The sequence below is a fragment of the Elephantulus edwardii genome, unplaced genomic scaffold (assembly GCF_000299155.1).
Source record: "Elephantulus edwardii isolate Elephantulus edwardi_28Jun2011 unplaced genomic scaffold, EleEdw1.0 scaffold00007, whole genome shotgun sequence".
Taxonomy (NCBI): Eukaryota; Metazoa; Chordata; class Mammalia; order Macroscelidea; family Macroscelididae; genus Elephantulus; species Elephantulus edwardii.
Window position 1 is genome coordinate 848,716 of NW_006399757.1, and position 8,219 is coordinate 856,934.

Below are 8,219 nucleotides of genomic sequence, written 5' to 3' on the forward strand. Positions count from 1 at the left end.
TAGATCCATCTTGAAGTACAATATTGTCAGTGACAGGATATTACCTATACGCGTACAAGGAAGTCCAGTGAATACCACTATCATTCAAATATATGCACCAATAACCAGAGCCAAGGAAGAGGAGATACAAGATTTTCACCAACTTTTACAATCGGAGATTGATCGAACATGCAATCAAGATGCATTGATAATAATGGGTGACTGGAACCAGTTTTCCTTAGGTTCATTAAAATATCCTTTAAAATTCTTTTTTGCTGGAGAAGGAGGGGCAATCACCAGATCTGATTCGATGGTATACAACAAGAAAGAAAAAAAAATCTTTTCTCTAAGAAGACAAATGTCATTTTCAGGGATGAGAAAGAAGTCCCATGTCTGCTGTTTTTGGTATATACCTTCAAGTTGGATCTGACTCATAACTGATCCTTGATGAGGTTTTCAGAAGCATATAACCAGCTGTCTTCCAGTCTGGAATGCAAGAGTTAAGTACAGTGACTGTTGATTATGCAGAAGTCTGCAAAGGACACACTGACAAAGAAGATTAATCAGAACTGGCTTTGACAAGCACTGTGGCATTTGGACAAGAACAAACTGGGAGGAGGGTAGAGAGAATAGTGCAACAATGAATGAATGGAAACCCAAAATCTCTGTAAATGTTTATGAAAATTAATAAAATATAGAAAAAAAAATAATTAAAAAAAGAAGTCTGCAGACACAATCTAATTACTGTTTCTAACAAGTTACTTATCATCTTGAACTTTGGCCCTGTGATACCATGTTGTAATCATATTCCCCCGGCATGAAATAAGATGGCACACAAGAGCAACGTGGCTGTATTTTCCCCCTTTAGAGCTAGCCTCCATCAGGAGGTGCTGATTGCCTACGAATGGAGTAAACTTCTACAAGCACATGCTTGTTAATAACATGGTCCTTGATCTTGTTTTAAGTTTTATTTTACTTTGCATTTATTTTCTTAAGCTTGTATTGTTATTAGGCCTAATTTTCAGGATGGGTCATTTCAGAGTTTTATTATTGGAAAGCTTAGATCAAATTTGAAAAACTGTTTAGCTTGCCTGAAAAAATATTAGCCAATACCTGTATATCAAAGGGCAAAGGGTTATACTCTTCCCCCATGCTGGAAAACCTAAGTGGTTAGCATTAGTTTACCTGCAGGGTCAACAGGTTTGTATAAACAATGTTCTATAGAAACACACCAATTTATTAGTGAAACACAACATTGATTACTTATAAAGATAGATTAGTAGAAACAGGTTAAATAAAATGAGTATTTTCTTCTCTTATCCTACAGCTGTGTGGTTTATCACATCATGAGAGAGCATTACATAGCTCCCTCATTATATACATATGTTGGGAGTACACAACTGAATCCATGATATTTATTAGGTGTGAAAATGATGCTACAGTTATAGAACAAAAACAAAACAAAAAAAAACCCAACCCTACTCTATTAGGACATTTTATATTAATACTGTTCCTATGTTCCAATGATGTGCCAATCGTGGTAATGGGCACCCATGGTGGACAGTGTTGGCTGGAGCTTCCCGACTAAATCAAGCCTGGAAGCAGGAGCGGCATCCACTTCCAAAATGGCTTGCCTCCAGAAACTCTGTCTACGAACAGTGCTCAGGCTGTTCGTTCATAGGGTCGCTATGAGTCGTCTACGACTCGACGGCATTAAGCAACAACAGCAACATCCATTCCAAGAACTAATAATTTAAATTATCAGATCAAATGGGAAGAAGATAAGTGAAATTTTATCTTATATGTTACATCTGAGAATCATAGTGATTTTAGTACTATTGGGAATATAAATATAACACTGATTTTAGTAATGGAATACGTGCCTCTTTGCTATTGGAATGCTCATTAAAAGGTTGTTGTTGTAGTTGTTATATGCTGTTGAGTTGCCTGCGACTCATAGTGAACCTATGTACAACAGCCTTAAACCCTGCTCTATCCCTTGCCAATCTTATTATCTCCAACACACCTATCCTATTCCTATTACCCCAGTAACTGAATTAATCCATCTCATCAAGGGTCTTCCTCTCTGGTGCTGTCCCTCCACCCTCCCAAGCATGATGTTCCTCTCCAAGGTCTGATCCCACCTTGCAACATTCCCAAAATATGTCAGTCAGAGATTCTGAATCTTTGCCTCCAAGGAGCAGATTGACTTTACCCTCTCCAGGACGAACTTGTTTGTTCTCCTAGCAGTCCATAGAATATTCAGTACTCTTCTCCAGCACCACCGTTCTAAGGCATCAATTCTCCTATTTTCCCTGGTCACTGTCCAGCTTTCTGATGCATAGCAAGTAACTACAAAGACCATGGCCTGTATCAGGCACACCTTAGTCTCTAGACTGACATTGTTGCTCTTCAGTGCTTTGGAGAGGTCTCTGACAGAGACTTTCCCAATGCAATTTGTATTTTAATTTCCTGGCTGCTGGTATTAAGAGTGTTGACTGTAGGGCCAAGTAAATTGAAGTTATTAACAATCTAAATCTCTTAACCACCTATCATGATGCTGCCAATCTTCCCATTGATGAGAATCTTTGTTTTCTTGATATTGAGCTTCAATCCATATAGAAGGTTGCAGTTTTTGACCTTACACAGCAAGTGCTTCCGGTCCTCCTCAGTTTCAGTAAGCAGGGTTGTGTCATCTGCATAATGCAGATTGTCGATGAATCTTCCTCCAATCCTGATGCCACACTTCTCATAGAGCCCAGCCTCCCAGATAGTCTGTATAATCTGTTGTGCATATAGATTGAAAAGATATGTAGATAGGACACATCCCTGGAATACACTCTTTCCAATTTTGAACCATGCAGTGTTTCCTTGCTCTGTTCTGATGACTGCCTCCTGGTCCAATTATAGGCTTTGCATAAGTACAATCAAGTGTTCTGGAATTCCCATTCTTCTCAGAGTCAGCCACAGTTTGTTGTGATCCACACCATCATATGCTTTTGCATAAACAATGAAGCACAGATAGACATTCTTCTCTGCTTTCAGCCAAGATCCACCTGACAATAGCTATACTATCCCTAGTGCCATGGCCTTGGTTTTAATTACCAGCTTCTTTATGAAGAAAGAGTGCTCCCGTTAAGATTTGTAGCCTAAGAAACCCAATGGAGTATCACCACGAATTGGAATAGACTGGACAGCAATGTGGAGGAAGATGTCCAGGTTTGGTTTTTAACACCAACTTTCTCAGATATTGTTGTTGTGTACCAGTGAGTCAGGACTGACCCGTAGTCTGGCGGGCTTTCAGAAGCTGTTAATCACATGGTAGAACATTGTCCATCCTTCCCTCACTGAGCAGCTGGTGGCCTCAAACCATGTGTCTTGGGGACTGCAGTGCAGCTTTTTACCACTAGGGCACCAGAGCTCACTTAGTGATTTAAGAATCCATTTTTTTGGAGTTGATGAGCAGAATGCATTTGAAAGTATAATAATGAAGAAGATTGAAGAAGGGGTGCCTTTGAATTGTGGTGGCAGAGAAGAATATTGAATATATTTGTTTTCAAAGAAAACAAAATTGTGACTGAGTTATCAATTGTTTAATATCATTATCATCATCATTATCTAGTGTTAAGTAAATGTTGTTGTAATTAAGCACAGGAAGAGACTTTCCATCCTTCTCCTGTGGAGCAGCTGGGAGACTCAAACTTTGTGCCTTTGAGATTACAGAACAGCTTCTTGCCACTCAAAGTAATACTTCTCTTTAATTGAGAACACATCTAATGTAAATAGGCTAATGTAATTTAGTACTTTTGTCTTTATAAAGCAAATATTTTTTTACTTTCAAGGTTTTAAAGTTGTTGGCAATTTATCATAGATCATCAAGAAACAATACTGGATTTGTTGTTGTTGCTGTTATGTGCCGTCGAGTCCTTTGCGACTCATAGCGACCCTATTTACAACAGCCCTAAACCCTGCTCTATCCTCTGCCAATCGCATTGCCTCTGACACACCCATCTCGATTACCCCAGTCACTGAGTCAATCCACCTCATAGAGGGTCTTCCCCTCCTGCGCTGTCCCTCCACCCTCCCAAGCATGATGTCCCTCTCTAAAGACCTGTCTCTTCTTACAACATGTCCAAAGTATGTCAGGCGAAGCCCCAGAATCCTTGACTCCAAGGAGTAGCCTGGTTTAACCCTCTCCAGGTTGAATCTGTTTGTTTTCTTGGCAGTCCATGGTACATTCCAATACTCTTCTCCAGCACCACAGCTCAAAGGCATCAATTCTCCTTCTATCCTCCCTAGTCATTGTCTAACTTTCTGATGCATAACAAGTGATTGCAAAGACCATGGCCTGTATCAGGCGCACCTTAGTCTCTAGAGGGACACTGTTGCTCTTGAGTACTTTAGAGAGGTCCCTAACCACAGACTTTCCCATCGCAATACGGTTTTTGATTTCCTGGCTGCTGGTGCCAAGAGTGTTTACCAGGAGCCGAGCAAACTGAAGCTGTAAACAATCTCAATCTCATCACCTCAACCAAAATATTTTAAAAATAAAACTTCAGCTTTTCCCAAAGCAATGCGGCTTCGATTTTATCTTGGGAATTTTCTGTTCAATCTTCAAGTCAGGTTACATAAAGAATGGGAAAAAAGAAAAGTAATTCTTCAACCAAGTAATGAAAATAAATTTGTTCTCAACACTAAGACGCTTAGTTCTTTGCTCTGCATTCTATTTGAAATTAAAGCTTTAAAAAACTTTTATGTTAACACATTAAACTTTGAGCTGTAGTAAATAAAATATCATTGCTTACATAGATTCTTTCATACAATCTCCAGTCTCATTTCTTCCACTAAGGCCATATTTTCCAGCTATCAGTCCTTTATTTCCAAATCTGCATAGTTTAAATCAGAAAATGTATGACTCAGGGTTGTATCTTTTCTCCACACTTGTTCAGTCTGTTTGCTAAACAAATATTTTGAGAAGCTCAAGTAGGTGAAGAATAATGTGGTATCAGGAGTCAATGAAGCCTCATCAACAATTTGCATAATTCAGATGACACAACCTTGCTTGAAGAACGTAAAGAAGACTTACCAAGATCACATGACAGTCTGCAATATGGGTTACAGCTCATCCTGAAGAAAACAAAAATCGTGACCACTGGACCTATAGGTCATGATCAATTAAAACAAATGGATATTATGATAGATGGAGAAAAGATTGACGTTGTCAGTGATTTCTCTTTATTTGGATCCACAATCAACACCAATGGTAACAGCAGTCAAGAAATCAAGATGTGTTTAATTGGGAAAAGCTACTGTCAAAGACCTATCCAAAGTTCTAATGAGTATCAGTTTAAAGAGGAAGGGGCACCTGATCCAAGCCTTGATAATTTTGTTTCCTACATTTCTGAAAGTTGGACAATGGATGAGGAAGATCAAAGAATTGATGCCTTTGAATTGTGGTTTTGAAGCAGAGTGTTGACTATCCCAAGGACCACCAAAAGAACAATAACAAAATCTGTCTTTGAAGCAAGTGCACCTAGGGTGCTCCCTAGAGGCAAAGATAGTGAAACTTCATCTCACATTCTTCGGGTATATTGTGAGAAAGGGTTCATCCTTGGAAAAAGCTATCATATTTGGAAAGGTAGAGAGACGGTCAGCAAAAGAGAGCAAGATCCTCAAGAGATGGACTGACATAATGCCTGCACAGTGAGCTTGAGCACGGCAGAACTTATCAGGATGACGTGCAGAGTTTCAATCTATTGTTCGCAGGGTTACTACAAGGCACGGTCGACGTGATGGCCCCTAACAACAGCAATTTTTGTCACACACTACTGACAAAATCAGGCAAACATTACTGATATGATTTTAGCTCAGAGTGATATTTCTCCCTGTTTGAGAATGCATTTCGTGTAACTCATAAAATAGAGCATGATTTTTTAGTACTTTTCCCTTTATAAAACAAATCATTATGCATCAGAGAGCTGGACAGTGACAAAGTATTATAGAAGAATTGATGCCTTTGAGTTGTGACACTGAAGAAGGGTCTTGAACATACCATGGACCACCAAGAAAACAAATAGGTCTGTCTTGGAGAGAGTGAAAACACGTTTCTCCTAGGAAGCTAGGATTTTGAAGATCTGTCTTACATACTTTGTGTGTGTGGCCAGGAGGGACCGATCCTTGGAGAAGGACATCATGCTAAATGGTGGAGGAACAGTGCAGGAGAGAAAGACCCTGGATTGATGGCTTGATATAGTGACTAGGGCAATGGAGATGGGTGTGTCGGAGTCAGTGTGATTGGCTCAGAACAGGACAGGTGTCGAGTTACTGTGCATAGGGTCGCTATGAGTCACAGGGGACTAAACAGCACTTAACAATAACAACAACATAGTCCTCTTCATAAGTCTGGCACAGTCCACTTTTGTTGTTGTATTTCATTCAATACTTTTCTATGAATCAGCAAAGTAAATTTTATCTGTATATGACAACCTTAAAAAGAATAATGATTCTCAAAAGTAAAAAGTCTAGTGAGAAATAATTACAAAAGGAAAGCAAAGCCAATGATAACCAATTAAAAAAATCCCTTTATATTAAATTATCCCAAAATAAAATGGTCAACTTATTTTAAAAGAGTTTTGGATAGGAGAAATAATCTTAAAACAATACAAAATACTCAGAATATATAGGAATACATCAACATTATTAAGTTTCTTAACAGAAACATCCTCCCCTCTCCCCGCAAACCCCATAAACTACTAGGTCCAGAGACCAGCAGAAACTCATACATAAGTTGAGAAAGAAAACCCACATAAATTCATGTCTGAGAGGTCAGTTCAAAAACCAGGTTTATTATTCCACACTTCACAAGATAAACATATGTGAAACTGCAGCTCCTTAAAATGTGTACAGAAATTCTTGAATGAGATTAATTCAGTAAAAACAGGCTCTATATAACTCACTTTCCAGACTCTCTTTTGGAGAGATTTTATTTAGACAGACTTTTTGACTAAAAATTGAGCATTATTAAATACAAGTCCAAAGATGAGCAGTCATTTTCCTAAGTAATCTCTGTGATTCTAAATTATTCCAAATATATTAACTTTTCAATATTTTTTTAACAAGAATCCCAAATTAGCACCCCAGTAGGGAGAAAAAAAAACCCTCATTTATCCAAGATATTAAGAATTTCATTCTTTAAAATTGAAACTTTGGGTTCTCAGAGTTAAAAAAAATTCCGAGGGAGCTCTGGAGGCCTAGTGGTAAGAAGCGGTTCTGTAATACCAAAGGCACGTGGTTTGAATCCACCAACCGCTCTGTGGGAGAAGGATGGGCAGTCTCCTCCTGTGAGATTTACAGCCTCTGAAAACCTGCTGGAGGCTCAGCGATGGGTCAGTTCTGACTCGAAGGCACACAACAACAGCAAGATGGAGAGTATACTCTGGAGTTTGTTCACTTTTGATTCACGTTGTGCCTCTGTTGCCGGACAGTTTTCTTAGTGGGCATCCTAACGCTCTATCTTGGGTGTCAGTTTTCCCTTTTATTGACATCATTCTGTTGGTGGCGAGTATGTTGTTGTTAAGTGCTTATGAGTTGAGTACAACTCATAGTGGTCCCATGGACAGTAGATCAATTCTGTCCTGTTCTGCACCATCTTCCTCATCTACATCATATTTTAGTTCATTGCTGCAGACACTGCATCACTCCATTTCATTAGGGGGTGCATAGCACCCTCATAGCAGAGGCATAGCAGGTGATTGGGAATACTTTGGCCTTAATCAGGTGCACCTTAGTCTTTAGATTGATATAATTGTTCTTCAGAACTTTGGAAAGATCCTTTATACCAGACTTTCCCAATGCTATATATCCCCTGATTCCCTGACTTCTGGTACCAAGGGTATTGACTGGGGATCCAAGCAAGACAAAATTATTGACAATTTCAATCTTTGCTCCACCAATCATGATTTTATCTATTGGTGAGGATTTTTGTTTTCTTGGTATTGAAGTGTAATCCATACACAATACTGAAATCCTTGATTCTCTGCATCTAGTGCTTCAGGTCCTCCTCACTCTCTCCAAGCAAGGTTGGGTCACCTATACATAATGTGGGTCGTGATGTGTCTTTTTTAAAAAGTCTAGCTTATCACATTACGCTGAGTGAACTAACTTAGTCTGTTAAGGACAAATACTGCATAAGACCATTATTGTAAAAACAAAGGGATAATTAGTAAGATGTGTATAAAAGT